Genomic DNA, 15691 nt, shown 5'->3' with positions numbered 1-15691 from the left:
TCATGCCGACTGCCTTCCTTGCTGCTCCACTAAAGATGCGAAACCATAACAAGGATCAGTCGTGGTCATTTCGATATTAGCCGTGTTTTTTTTTACACGCGTATACGTTTACGTTTGCGCGTAAAAAAAAACACTTATCCTCGCTTAGATAATGCTTAGGAAACCCATCTAGCGGCAACTAGCTACAGAAAATGTTGTACCAAAAAGCGCAGACACAAACCTCTGGTGGCCATAGTGTATAACATATAGCTGAATCAATTGGATAGACTTAGTGTAGAGGGAAACATAGACACATATTTCAGTTGCATGTGAGTATAATGCGTATTGAAATTTAGGAGTACTAATTTTATTCCCAGCAATTTCAGAAGAGTACATAAAGTTTAACGCGTAGCAGTCCATATAAAGTTTAAGCGTAAACAGATGTAAAAAAACACAGCTATTATTGTTATGACTGCTGATACAGAATCCATCGATTCTAGTACAATCGTCTCTTTTGTGCGAAAAAGATGGATCACAAATCGCAAATTCAATACATTGAACATGAAATGGATATACTTCTATAGGATCTACAAATATTAAAGTAAAACAATGTACAATGGATATACAAAAATCGTGGATAAAAAGTTTCTTTTTGATTTGCTACATTTTTTAAGTTTGTTTAGTTTCTCGTGACATTATCTTATCGTACACCACATACACACGTAAAACAAGTTCTATACATCTGTGTATAGGGTTCATTATTATGTATCTACTTTGAATGTATATACTTTAAATTTATAAAATTATTTTATCATGTACACTTTTGTTCATGAAAATTTTTGTATTCAAAATATAAATGTTTTGATTAATTAAAAAAAGTTGACTTGAATAATTTAAATAAAATAAAGCTTTTCCATTATAAAAGAATTATACTAGTTAATTACATTTCGAGATGCTGTAATCGAACCGATTAAACCTCACAATTTTTTTAAAAAAGTGAATTGAATAAATATGATACCACCATTGTTGAAACTATTTGGTCATCATCATAACTTTGTGCGACAACAAGATTAAGTGGAACCTCAACTGTGGTATTAGTAGTCATAAATTACCACCAACCCATGAAAAAGATATTCGTAAATTCAAAAAGCAAATAAATCTTTTTATTAAAATTCAAAAACGCTTTAAAAATATTTAAAAAATATATAAATAAATATCAAAATTTCACCAAATTTATAAACAAATTAAATGGATAATAAATAATTAAGCGGAATTAGAAAAGATCCATATTTTAGAATTGAGCACGAACAAATGGATAACGATTTTTGTGCAGTTTCGTTGGTGTTATTTTTTTGAGCGTTCTTCCTAATTTTATTAAAAAAAAAAGAAACTAAAGAACAACGCGGGCAACATTTCGTTGCAACTAATAAACCAGATTTTTTTTCTAACTATTTAAAAATATAAACCACTTGAAAATTACAATCAATATTTGTGAATCGTTACTACTGCTTGGTTTATTTGAAGATCAGCGAAAACAAAATGAATAAGTACGTTATTTTTACCTGATTTATCACTTATTTTCAACATTCAAAATTTTTGCGGAGCGAATAACGTGAACGCCATTGCAAATAATTTCAACAATCAAAATTTCAACAAATTAAATTTTACACATAACCTGAACGCCATTGCTAATAATTTCAGCAATCAAAATTTCAAGAAATTATATATATATATATAATTTAAATTTCAAATGTTTAATATTTAACAAAATGATTATGGTAGCGTGCTCCGCCTATCACACCGGATGCCCTGGGTTCAACTCCCGGGCAAAGCAACATCAAAATTTTAGAAATAAGGTTTTTCAATTAGAAGAAAATTTTTCTAAGCGGGGTCGCCCCTCGGCAGTGTTTGGCAAGCGCTCCGGGTGTATTTCTGCCATGAAAAGCTCTCAGTGAAAACTCATCTGCCTTGCAGATGCCGTTCGGAGTCGGCATAAAACATGTAGGTCCCGTCCGGCCAATTTGTAGGGAAAATCAAGAGGAGCACGACGCAAATTGGAAGAGAAGCTCGGCCTTAGATCTCTTCGGAGGTTATCGCGCCTTACATTTATTTTTTCTTTTTTAATTTTTAAATTTCCATCTTTTAATAATTTAAAAGTATCTATTATCTATAATCTTTCTATTATCTTTTTGTTAACTCCCTTTCTTGAGAAATTTTTATTTTTTTTATGCTTTCTCGTTTACCCATCGTAATTTAACAAATTTAGGAAACCAAAACAATAATAACACAATGAATACGATAGATCAAAATATAACACAAAGCTCACATCTTACAACTCAAGACACAATACAGTTAAATCTATTTATTAAACTACCTTCATTTTGGCAAGAATGTCCTGATGCTTGGTTTTTACTCGTTGTGGGACATTTGAAATTAATAATATAAACGATGATAATTTAAAATTTCAAAATATCCTTGTAACACTTCAACGAGATACTATTTCAAAAATGTATGACGTAATTAATCCTCCTCCTCTTTTTAACAAATATGCTACAATTAAAAAGATTTTGTGTGAAATATTTTCTCTTAGTGAAGAGAAAAGAACAATTATTTTCAAAAACAGAACTTGGTGATCATTTACCATCTTAATTATTTAGATTCTTGAAATCTCTTATAGGTTCTGATTCTATTGTTAGTCAAGAATTACTTTTAAACTTTGGATTCGAAAATTACCTCAAGAAATACAAATTCATTTAACCTCTAGTAATAATCAAAATAAAGATGAAATAATTATTTTAGCAGAAAAAATGATTCGATTTGCTAATAATGGATATGAAAATAAACCATCTGGCCGCCAATGTATTTATGATAAATTTAATAAGTTGTCATTTTTAATTGATACTGGCGCAATAGTTTCTGCTATTCCATCTTCAAAATTCAAATCTTACAAGCGTAGTTCTGATTCAATTTAGCGGCTGCCAATGGATCTAATATACAAACATTTGGAACGAAACTTTTAAAAATTGATTTAGGTTTAAGACGTGATTTCGAATTTCCTTTTATTTTAGCTTACATTGATACTCCTACTATCGCACATTGGGAATTAAGCACTTACAGGTTCGAAAAATCAACCGATTGCAACAATGTATGCAAACAAATTTTCGTAATTGAATTCTGAAGAGACTCACATCGCTTGATTCTTCAAATTAATTTGTTTACTGAACAATTTCTTGCAAAATAGCCTATTCTTTGCAGAACTTTAAATTATAATACGTATTTTCTCTCAATACTTAAAAGAATGATATACACTTTAAGAGATAGTAGGTATTGCTAATCTGAAATTTGACATTCGTTTTGCAAAATTAATTTGTTTAAACAATTTTTTGAAGAACATTTTGCAAAATAGGTTTTTATACCTTTCATTAATATGAAATGGTATATTAAGTTTGGTCCGATGTTTGTAACGTTGAGAAATATAGAAGATAGACTCACCATTAAGTATACAGAATTGATCAGGGCGACGCACTGAGTTGGTATAGCCATGCCCGTCTGCCCGTCCGTCTGTCCGTTTGAACGCAATCTTGTCCCTCAAATTTTCAGATATCTCAAAGAAATTTGGCACAAGGACGTATTTTTGAATTATATTAGACATTTGTCGGATCCGGGGGGATCGGACCACTATAACATATATCTCCCATACAACCGATCGTTCAGATAGAAAGATTTTTAACCATTTCTCCCTTAATTTCGAATATAAAAACGTTAAACCTGGTGATATTTATTCTAATGTATCATAGAAGATTTCCTGAAAAAATCACTTCGATCGGAGCTATATGTATATAGTATATACCATACAACCGATCATTCAGATAGAAAGATTTTTGGCCATTTCTCCCTTAGTTTCCAATATAAAAACGTGAATCTTGTTGATATATATTCTAATATATCATAGAAGATTTCCTGTAAAATTCATTTCCATCGGAGCTATTTATAATATATATCCCATACAACCGATCATTCAGATTAGGGGGTTTTTTGCCATTTTTTATTTTATGTGTATCTTAAAAATCGTTTTGGTATGTACATCTGTTCACTATATATTTCTATCTTATGCATCCGATTATTTGGAGATTACGAACGGGATAAGATTATTGTTCAGCCCCATTCATGAAAGGTATGAAGTCTTCGGCACAGCCGAAGACAGTCCCGTCCTTACTGGTTTTTTCTAAATAAGTGCCAAATTTTACATAATTAATTTTAAAAATCGGGCGATGTGAGTCTCTTCAGAGATTAAAATCGATTAAAATCGGTTAATATTTGTGATATGTAGATGGTTTTGAAAAGTTCGTCCCCAATGTGGATCGGTGCGTATTTTTTTAGAAAAATTTGGTATATTAGTTAATATGAAGAACAAAGAAATAACAGATTTAAAAACCAAATTAAAAGTTTCAGGTTCTTCTGGTTTTTGTGAAATATATTCGATTAACATATCTTTTCCAGAAAATAAATTTACCAACACTTTAAATAAATTTGCTTCAATTACTTGTGAACCAGATTACACTAAACGTATGCAACATCAAACGGTTCATCGCATTGAAACAAAAGGTGTTTCACCTTTTTCTAAACCTCGTCGTCTTGACCTAATTAAATTAAAAATAACTAAAACAGAGTTTGAATTTTTAATTAAAACAGGTATTTATATATTGCTTCTCCTCTACATTTAGTTCCTAAAAAGAACCTAACGATTGGAGACCTTGTGGAGATTATAGGCGACTTAATTTTATAACAATACCAGATAGATATCCATTACCTCATATTCATGACTTAAATATAGATTTAAAAAATAAAAAAATTTTTCAAAAATTTATCTTGTTCCCGCATATCACCAGATTCCAATGGCAGAAGAAGATATTCACAAAACAGCAATTACTACTCCATTTGGCATGTTTGAGTTTATACGTATGCCATTTGGTCTTCGAAGCAGTTCTCAAAGGTTCAACGTTTTATTAACGAAATATTTTCAGGTTTAGATTTTGTTTTTGTTTACATTGATGACATACCTGTTGCTAGTGATAATGAAGTTCAACATATTGAACATTTAAAATCTGTATTTCAAAGAATCGAAAAATATAATTTAAATATTAAGTCGAATAAATGTATCTTTGGAGTAACTAAATTAGACTTTCTCAGTTACGAAATTTCTTCTCAAGGTATTAGACCTTCTTTAGAACGCATCGAAGTTATCACTAATTTTGAAAAACCAATTTCTATTAATAAATTACAAAAATTTCTTGGTATGGTAAATTATTATCATAGATAGGTTAAAATGTTAGCAGAAGAACTTTGTCCTCTACAAGAAATGTTAACATTTACAATTAAAACAAACTAAAACAATTAAATTGGACTGAGAAGACTTCAACAGCTTTTGAAAATGTTAAACAACTTTTTACTCAACAAACTTTACTTACACATTTTGATAAACATGGTAAACTTTCACTTGCAGTAGATCCATCAAACATAGCAATTGAAGCAGTTTTTCAACAAGTTAGCAACAACAATTTAGAACCACTTGCTTACTTTTCACGTAAACTAACACCAACTGAAATGAGTTACTCAACATTTGACAGAGAACTTTTCGCGATTTACAATTCTATAAATAATTTAAAAAATTTTTTAGAAGGTAGAAGTTTTACTGTTTGTACTGATCATAAACAATTAACACATATTTTAAATTCAGAAAACAGATAGATCACCTCGCCAAATTCGATATCTTGAATACATAGCTCAATTCACTAGTAATATTCAATTGGTTTCGGGAAAAGAAAATATTGTTGCTGACACACTTTCTAGAATTCATGATATTTATGATATTTCAACAAAAGATATTAATATTCAAATTTTATATGAAGAGCAACAAAAAGATAAAAATCTTTCTGATATATTATCGGATAAAAATTTTAATAGTAATTTGAAACAAATTAACATACCAGTTCTTAATCTGAATAAATATTCATTCTTTATCACATCCTAGTGTTCGAAGAACTATACGCCTAATTCAATCGAAATTTTTTTCGCCCAAATATGCGAAAAGAAATTAATGATTGTTCCTCTGCTGAACTAGTTTACAGACAAACGTTAGACTGCCTGGTGAACTAGTTGTTTCTAATAATAATGATGAAATTGATAATACAAATGAAACTCTCTCGAAACTAAGGGAATATTTTTCAATTGTTCGATCAAAAATGTTTAATCACATTAAAGAATACAGTTTTATACCAAAATCTTTAATTAGTTGTGAATATGTTTTTGTTAAAGTTACAAATAAAACAAATTTACAAGCACAATTTGAAGGACCATTTAAAGTTATTTCCAAATTTGAAAAGACTTTTAAGATTCAATATGGAAATACAATTAAAACAGTTTCAATAGATTTACTTAAATCTGCACATATAATTAATACCACACAAAACACATGTATTTATACAAAAAAATAACCAAAAATAAAATTACTTTTAATATTAATTAATGTTTATTGAGTTTATCGTTTCACTGGAGGGGGAGTAAATATAGGGCTCATTATTATATATCTACTTTGAATTTATATACTTTAAATTTATAAAATTATTTATCAGGAGAGTCGAAATGTTTTCATTTATAATAGTGAAGTTGTTTGCACTATAAAAGTTGTTAATCGTGCAAACCTTAGTTTTAGTGTTTGTAATGGGAGTTTATTTTGCTTTAAATTTGGTCAAGCGTTAGAGCGAAACCCGTTAAAGAAAGACATTGCTGGATATAACTTAAAAAAATATAGAAACTTATGTAGTACGTATTTTAAATAATTATATATCTATAAATATAATCGTGCGAAATTATATAAAAACTATTAAATGGTTAAAATCCTAGACCATGTAAACACCACAAAGCTGCCAGCAAAAAACGACTAGTTTACCTATATACACAGTTACGGGAGAAGTATACGTTTATACGAATGCTACCCTATATCGTCTGCCGTTTCCAAAAGTTCTATCTCACAAACTTTTTCAGAAGGCCCTACCTCAGAAACTTTTCAAAAATGCTCAACAGATTCTTATTAAATAACGCCCTATCTAAGAACTTGGTCGAAAAATGGCCTGTCTCAAAATTTGTTTCTAAAATTTCCTAACTTAGCGATAATTCAATGCAGTTGAAGTTGAGATAGGTTGCTTATGGAAAAAAAAAACAGTATGTAACGTTTTTAAACCGAATTTTGAAATAGACCGTTTTTGATAGAAATTATGAGATATGGAATTCCTAATCAAGTTATGAGAGTTTTTGAGAGTCAATCGCTATTGTGTGATATTCCACACAGGCGCCGATATTTTGATCTAAAACTGATTTGTCCAAAAAACTCAGTACACAACAGTTTTTTCATGTTTTTGTTTTCTGGTTTTCAATTTACTTCATTACCGATAAAAAATTTTATTTTTTTTTTTCGGATAAATATTCACTTTAATGAGGCTTCGGGCTAGTGGCTTATCGAAGAGGTATATCTTCTAGAACGAAACCAACAACTAGTTAGCGCTTTTCCCCATGACGGGGTGAGGTCAGCTTTTCTCTAACACAGACATCAACCAGACGGACAAAAGCACTAAGCAATAATTTTCACATATCCGGTTCAAAAAACTGGACAATAATTTGTAATGGGCCAAGTTCTCTGCTTCAATAGACCAGCCAGCAAATTGTTGTGCAAATGGGTAAATGGCGCGAAGTTTTGTGCCGTGTTATTGGTGTAAAAACACCACAATTGAAAATTGCGCAAGGTGTTGCGTTTGTTAATATAACATAACTTTAGACTTAGCAGTTGAAACTTATTTCGGATTGCCCATTCACATAAAAAAAAGTTCGAAAAGCACTGTTATAAGCATTCTCGTTATCCTAGAAAAAGGTAAAAGTGTAGAACAGGGGTCGACTGCTAATAATAATGAAAATAGAAAAATACCAGATATTTTAACTTGAATAAATATTGAGATATCTTCACCAAATTGGGTACACTAGCTTATCCGAACCCAGAATAGATTGGTATTGAAAATAAGCGAAATTGGATGATAACCACGCCCACTTTTTATATATATAAAATTTTGGAAAACACATAAAACCTGATTATTTAGTAAATAATACACCTACAATGTTGAAATTTGACATGTGGACTGATATTGAGACTCTTGATAAAGTTTTGGAAAATTTGTTTAAAATAGGCATGGCACCGCCCACTTGTGTTAAAATCAATTTTACATATATTATTATTAATCATAAATCAAAAATCGTTAAACCTATCGTAACAAAATTCGGCAGAGAGGTTGGCTATACTATAAGTAATGCTTTGAAGAAAAATTTACGAAATCGGTTAAGGACCACGCCCACTTTTATATAAAAGATTTTTAAAAGGGTCGTGGACGAAAAAAATAATCTATATCTTTGCAAAAAAGAGCTTTATATCAATGGTATTTTATTTCCCAAGTGGTTTTATAACAATAAATAGGAAAAACTTCAAATTTAAAAAAAAATGGGCGTGGCACCGCCCCTTTTATGACTAAGCAATTTTCTATGTTTCGGGAGCCATAAATTGAAGAAAAATTAACGGATCGTAATAAAATTGGGTACAAAAAATTTTCCCTATAGCAGGAAATATTTCTAGGAAAAATTTACGAGATTGGTTAAAGACTAATCCCACTTTTATATAAAATATTTTTAAAAGGGTCGTAGACGAAAATAATAAGCTATATCTTAGCCAAAAAGAGCTTTGTGTCAATAGAATTTTACTTTCTAAATTGAATTATAACATTAAATTGGAAAACACTAAAATTTTTGAAAATGGGTGTGGCACCGCCCCTTTTATGACCAAGCAATTTTCCCTTTCGGAGCCATAACTCTAAGAAAAATTAACATATCGTAATGAAATTGTGTACACATATTTTCCTTATAGCAGAAAATATTTCTAGTAAAAATGGACGGGATCGGTTAAAGACCACGACAACTTAGATATAAAACAAGTTTAAAAGGGTCGTAGACTAGAATAATAAGCTATAAATTAGCAAAAAATAGTTTTGAATCAATGATATTTCACTTATCAAGTTTTATTGTAAGAGGAAATGGGGAAACATTTTTTTAAACGGGCGGTGCCACGTGTTATGTAGACAAGTAATTTATCTGAAATGAAATATACAATTGAAGCTCACGCTGAGTATATAATGTTCCGTTACACCCGAACTTATACATCTTTTCTTGTTATGTCTAATTTTAAAAGCTCCTCGAAAACATCGTCTAAATGGGTATTGAATTTTGTTGTGTTTACGTCTACATTACTAGCGAATGCATGCCACATTTCCAAAATGAAATTGTACGTTTTTATTGTTGTAAATACTTTTGAAAAATAGGTTACTTATCTCGTAACCGTCGTTCGCGGATGCATCGCCACACGTAACTGCCGACGGGACGTCTACATGGTTACATCTCTTGGTAAGTCTAGTTGAGGGGTCGACTGCTAATACGCAACTAAAAATATAGAGAGAGGTGTTAAAAGACGCGTATTGACCTCGAAAACAATAATCCGAAGGCGGGAAAAAAATTTTATCTCTGTCTGAAGATATTTGCAGCTGAAATTGGCGATTTTCATGTGGTTGTTGTAATGTTGTTGTACACAAAAAAAAATTGTGAACATAAAGATCTAATTATACTTACCGCGCATTGCGTGACAAAACAGTACATAGCATGTGAAACATAGAGCTGATTATACTTTACGTAGCGTACATAGACTATCGCTGACAAGGGCAAACACATACACAAATAAAGTTAATATGTAAAATATACGCAAACACAAGCAAGCAATGTGGTTTACTCTGAGAGTGATGCTCATTTTTCCACTCTTTGCAATAACAATGTTAACCGCACGAAGAGTGGGAGAGTCACGCGCATAGCGCATACATGAAAATCAAAATTCAACAGACTTTCATGCAATGCACTGCGTAGTCTAATCAAGTACACGCAAACCCCATTGAACAGATATTGTTTGTGAGAGCAATGTTGCAGTGCCCTGCTATGCTATGTAAGTATAATTTACCCTTAAGTGTTTGGCGCGGATATAGTTTTGGTCTGCAAACCGGTGTTGGACCCACACTGGGTAATTTTTTATAAGCGCAGAAAGGTGTTCTGCGCAAATATACTTTGGATCCCACCCTCGGTTTCGGAGGGACCCGCGGGTAATTTCGGGAAATTTTCGGGTTTTCTTTAATATCTTTTGAACGAGTTAAAATTTTTACTTTCCGCCTTCGGGTTATTAATACTGATATCAAGACCCGTCACCCCCATTTCTTGCTTTTCATAAAACTCCAGAATTACTTGGCATCTCTCGTTAGTTTTTCAATTTTATACGTATACCTGCTGTAGCATGATTTGCTGATTATTTTGCATTCATGTCTTAATTTGATATATGCATCAGTCGTACGTTTATTTTTGTAAATTTTATGGGCCTTATTTTTACGTTTTATTTTCTTGATCAATTTTCCACGTTCCAATGACGCGTGAACCAGATACGGATAGAAATTTACCATGTATTATGGTCAACCTTCACAATTTGAACGTACTAGTTGGCTAGTGATAGGTGAAAGGGTTAGGATTCACCCTCACTCATGTCTGCCTGTTGTGGTTAAAACAAATATTCTTTAATTTCGCGCGGATTGCATCGCCAAAGAATTCAATGGTGTGGGAAATTTCCAATAACGGGAACCACCACGGCGTAACTATGCAAGGTGACATCTGAATTGCAGATTTTATAGGTTGTGACACATCAACTTCAGGCGCGGAACGATTTTTACATTAGTACATCAATTCACAAAAACAAAGTGCACGGAACATTTAATTATGGTCGTAGGTGTGTCACCCGAGCTACCACCTTGTATGGTTCCACCATGGCAACCACAGTTAAATCATGCCATTTAAGGGTGCTATTCCATGGCGCAGTCGCAATAATGAGTGGAACTTTTTCTTTAACGGATTGACGGCGTGGTGCGCCATTTGCAACTATCAGAAAGTAAAGCGCGTTGAGTGTGGCCGACGGGAAAAATTATTGCTCCCGATGTGGGGTTAATTATTCCCTAACAATAAAATAATGCATTGATTTCTTTTAAAATATTATATCTAATCAATACAAATTAAAACTTCTTCTTTGCACAAATTCTAGAGATCACCAGCTAACTTTTCGATAACTAAAGAAAATCTAGTACAGATAAAATTCAACTTAACGTGCCAAATATATTGAAAAGGAATCGATAATATGTACAATACACCCCCCTAAACATTTAATTTTTACAAAGGTTTACTCTATGTATGAACATTGAAAAATAAAAATTTTAAAGTTTTCAAATAGAAAAATATTTGACAGAATTAATATTAATTTTACAAAATTTTACAGATTTTTTCTTTGCAGTAGGATTATTACCCTGCGACTGATTGGTTGATTGTTGCTTTGCATAGCTGTGGCCCTCAAGTAAGACATTGGAATTGTTGGGTTTGGCATAGCAATGGTCCTTCCGAACAACGTAAGGATTGTGAGCTTGCACAACTGGTTGAAGAGCAAAATGATTTACTTACGCTAACATCGGTGATGAATCTTGCTCAAAACTCTCTGGTGCTGTCTCGGTATCTGTTTGCGTTGCTGGATTAGAAAAGGTTTCGTTTGGTTCAACTTGCTCCAAATGAGCAGGTTTGAGTCGCTCAATTGAAACTTTCACGGATTTACCATTCCGATAAATTTGATAAATACGGTCAGAAGGTCGAGCAATGACCGCAAAAGGCCCTTCGTGTGGTCTTTCAAGAGAGCGTGTGTTCTCCTTGCGAAGAAAAACATGAGTGCATGACGTCAAATCCTTGAAAAAAAAAAGGTTTACGTTTGTAGTTATGCGCTGTTGGAAGCGGTTTAATCTCACGCATATGTTTTTTAAATTCACAAAGAAACGTCTGCATATTAGGTGCGATGTCATTGTGACGAACTTTTCCTTTGGCCGGGGTATGCTCAGTTCGTCCAGGATCCCCGTGGAGAGAGAAAATGATCCCTATCGTCTCCTTTTAAAGAGGAAAACACTGTTTCAATTTCAATTTCAATTTAATTTCTACACTACCCTTAGGGCTAAAGGTCGCGGAGGTGGAAAACCACCACTTCCTCCCAGTCGGTGGAGTTGGAAAACCCCCACCGAGTATAATCTTAAAGAATACCCTGTTCTTCCTGAAGGCTGCGCAGGTGGGAAAAATACCACAATCCCTCTAACGATGGGGTTGGAAAAACCCCCCAAAGTCTCTAAACTAAAAGACTCGTGTGCTAGAAAATCCCGGGAAACCCATTCACCGCTAAACAAGGCGTTAGCAGGCTACTATACCTAGCTAGCTACTACTCAACGCCCTTTTATACTACTTTGTGCGCAGTCAAACCGTTTCTTTACACTAACAAATCCTCATTATATCTTAGTAAATAATTTACTGACATTTTCTACCAGTATTTTATCTACTTACGTGAATATAATATTTTCTTATATATGTGATAATTTCCCCTTCGGCCTGGAATGCCCCCTCATATGCAAACATCTGTTGGCTATCATTGCATCGATCAGCAGGTATTCAGGTGGGTATTCGTTGGGTGGTTTTTCTGTGCGCCCATTGTCAGCTGTAGACGCACTAACAATGTTCTCCTTTTTGCTTAATGCTAGTCCGCGCGCATCATATTGTTAAATTGCTAAATGTATTTTGTTAGTGTAATATTTGGTTTAGTGGGTTGATGAACTTTTTCTGCTTATTGCCTTGCTGTATTTCCATTGTTGTTTTCCCTTTCTTTAGAATTGCAGGCGGCTATGGGATATCTGTAAAAAATATAATATCCAAGCAAAATATTCACCGTATGCGGGCAGAGACAATTATTTAAGCGGCATATTTAGATGTTTTCATGAATGATTATATGTATATTAGGGTGATTCAAAATGCATGGAAATTCAATTTTCTTAATTCAAATTCAATTTATGTTTTACTTGATATGAATGTGTATAAATTCAATATATATATGTATATATTAGATTGTTTTAAAAAATGACATTTTATATGAATTTTAATGATTTATAAATGTGCAAATAAGTTGTGACAAATATTTATAGGTTCGAATGTGTGGGCTCCAAAGCCGGTGGAACAAGAACACTGACTGTTGTTTGATTATCATCTGATTGTCAGTACTGTCATGCTAACGATCAGCGCTCCGAATACACTTTTTATTATCAGCGTGCTTTGCACACAGAGTATATTAACTTTGATTGGATAACGGTTGGTTGTACAGCTATACAAAAATCGAGATAGATATAGACTTCCACATATCAAAATCATCAGTATTGAAAAAAAAATTTACTGAGCCATGTCCGTCCCTCCGTCCGTTAACACGATAACTTGAGTAAATATTGAGATATCTTCACCAAATTTGTACACGAGCTTATCTGGACACAGAAGTGATTGGTATTGAAAATGAGCGAAATCGGATGATAACCACGCCCACTTTTTTTTATAAAATTTTGGAAAACACAAAAAACCTGATTATTTAGTAAATAATGCACTTAGACTGTTAAAATTTTACATGTGGACTGATATTGAGATTCTTGATAAAAATAAAAAATGTTTAAATGGCCGTGGCACCGCCCACTTGTGATAAAATCAATTTTACAAATATTATTAATCATAAATCAAAAATCGTTAAATCTATCGTAAAAAATACGGCGGAGAGGTTGCCTTTACTATAAGGAATGCTTTGAAGAAAAATTAACGAAATCGTTTAAGGACCACGCCCACTTTTATATAAAAGATTTGTTTGTGGCGCCTGATAATTGTTCGCTGAACGGGTCTTGCGCCTGACTCGATGTTTCTTTTCTCTATGGAATAATCTCTCGCGACGTGGGCCTTGTTCTGAAATGAAATGTTATACAAAATTCGGTCATTAGGTTATAGCATTGGCTGGCTATGTTGTTGGCGTAATTCATCGCCGTCTGGATCCCGTTATCCAGGGTTGGGGCTTGCACTTGTGCTGTGTGCCACCCACTCCGGTCGCCGTCTAACATCTGTTGATTATTGCTTATGTCTGCCCGTTCGGTTCTGGAACCACGTATCGCTACCGTGCTGCAATCTGCCTGATTTTGTCTAGCTCGACGATCAACTTAGCCTTTGCCAGATAGTCTGTGCCAATCACCACGCTGTTGGTTAGCCCAGGTAAAACTAATAGCTTACTTGCATGCCTTTGTTCGCCCAATTGTATCCCTGCCTCCACCGCTTGGATTACCCTCTGGGTTCTACCATCGCCCATCACCACGCCCATCCATATCGATCGATGCCATCATTTCCCGTTCCTCCAGTGTAATTGCAGCCAAGATTCGCCCTTGGGTCTGCCTAGGTGGTTTTGTTTTGCGCGAGGATTCGTTATTGGAGACATCACCCCTCGCTATCAATGGGGTCTCGGGCCGTTTCCCGGCTGCCTTCGACAGCAGTCACGCGTCAATACGGCTAGTCGGCCACACTGCTAACAGAAGACGCGTCGCTCGTTGTGGCACACATAGGTGAATTTTGCACTCTTTCCGCATCGTCTGTACGCGCTTCGTTGGTCTATGGTCCCTTGCTGTGGTCTAGTTGCACTGCCTTGTGCTCCTGCGGCCTCCTGTACCGTGTTTTCCTTCTCTTTCTTGCCTGTTTGCATGTACTGGACCTCTCCTCCGGTCTTCGTGGTACGAATGGTCTTGCTGTTGATTTTAGTGTTTCCTTCTCAGGCGTAATGTTTTCATAGTCCTCGACTAGGCTGACCAATCCCTCCAGGCTACTAAGCTCGCTTCTTTTTACGTACAGCTGGTACTCTCGCCGCGAATTTCTATATATTCTATCCAGCTTTTTTTCATCGGTGTAGTCGGCGTGTCGCATTAGCCCCTGTAACGATAGCACATAGTCTTTAAAGGCCTCACCTGGTCGCTGGACTCGCTGCAGGATCTCGTCATCTAAATGCCCAAAGTACGTGGAACTTACGAAAAACCTTAGGAAGTCTTTCTTAAAGGCTTCCCACTCTTGCCAGTGCCGGTTGTTGTTGCGGTACCATACCAACGCCTTGTCTTTCAAGAGTTCTGGTAGCGCTCGTGGGATGGAGTTGCGACCAACTTCGTAGCTGTCGGCCAGCTACTCCACCCGTTCAATAAAACATAGCGGGTCCTTGCCGCCGTCATATTTCAGACCCCCTTACGTACTCGGTCCATTATATTTGTGTGTGATGCTGGCTGGTACATCGCGTATGTCTCCTGCTCCTCGTTTCTGCGTGTATCGACCGGATTATTCTTCTGCTCCATCGTTTGAGTCGCGGCTGAAACCTCGCTGCTGCCTGGTAACGCTACCTGATCGCCAGGCCTTGGAGTTATTGGTCTTGGATGCTGGGTCTCTAATTCGATGAAACAAGCGTCGAGGCTTGACTCGCTATCTTGCGCTTGAATGAAGCTCACCAAAGGCTTTCATAGCTCATCCACTGTTCCACTGCTCTCTATGTAAAATTCTACCGCGTATTTCACCAGCTCCTCGCGGTTGAGGTAATATACCCACGTAACTCTTCCCATTGTGTCTATGTGTATCTCGTTGGTTTCTGTATGCTTATATTTCCGCAATTCAGGATTCCCTCCTTGTATTC

This window comes from Eurosta solidaginis, chromosome 1, assembly GCF_040869045.1.
Source record: "Eurosta solidaginis isolate ZX-2024a chromosome 1, ASM4086904v1, whole genome shotgun sequence".
NCBI classification, from domain to species: domain Eukaryota; kingdom Metazoa; phylum Arthropoda; class Insecta; order Diptera; family Tephritidae; genus Eurosta; species Eurosta solidaginis.
This window is presented reverse-complemented; position numbering follows the sequence as displayed.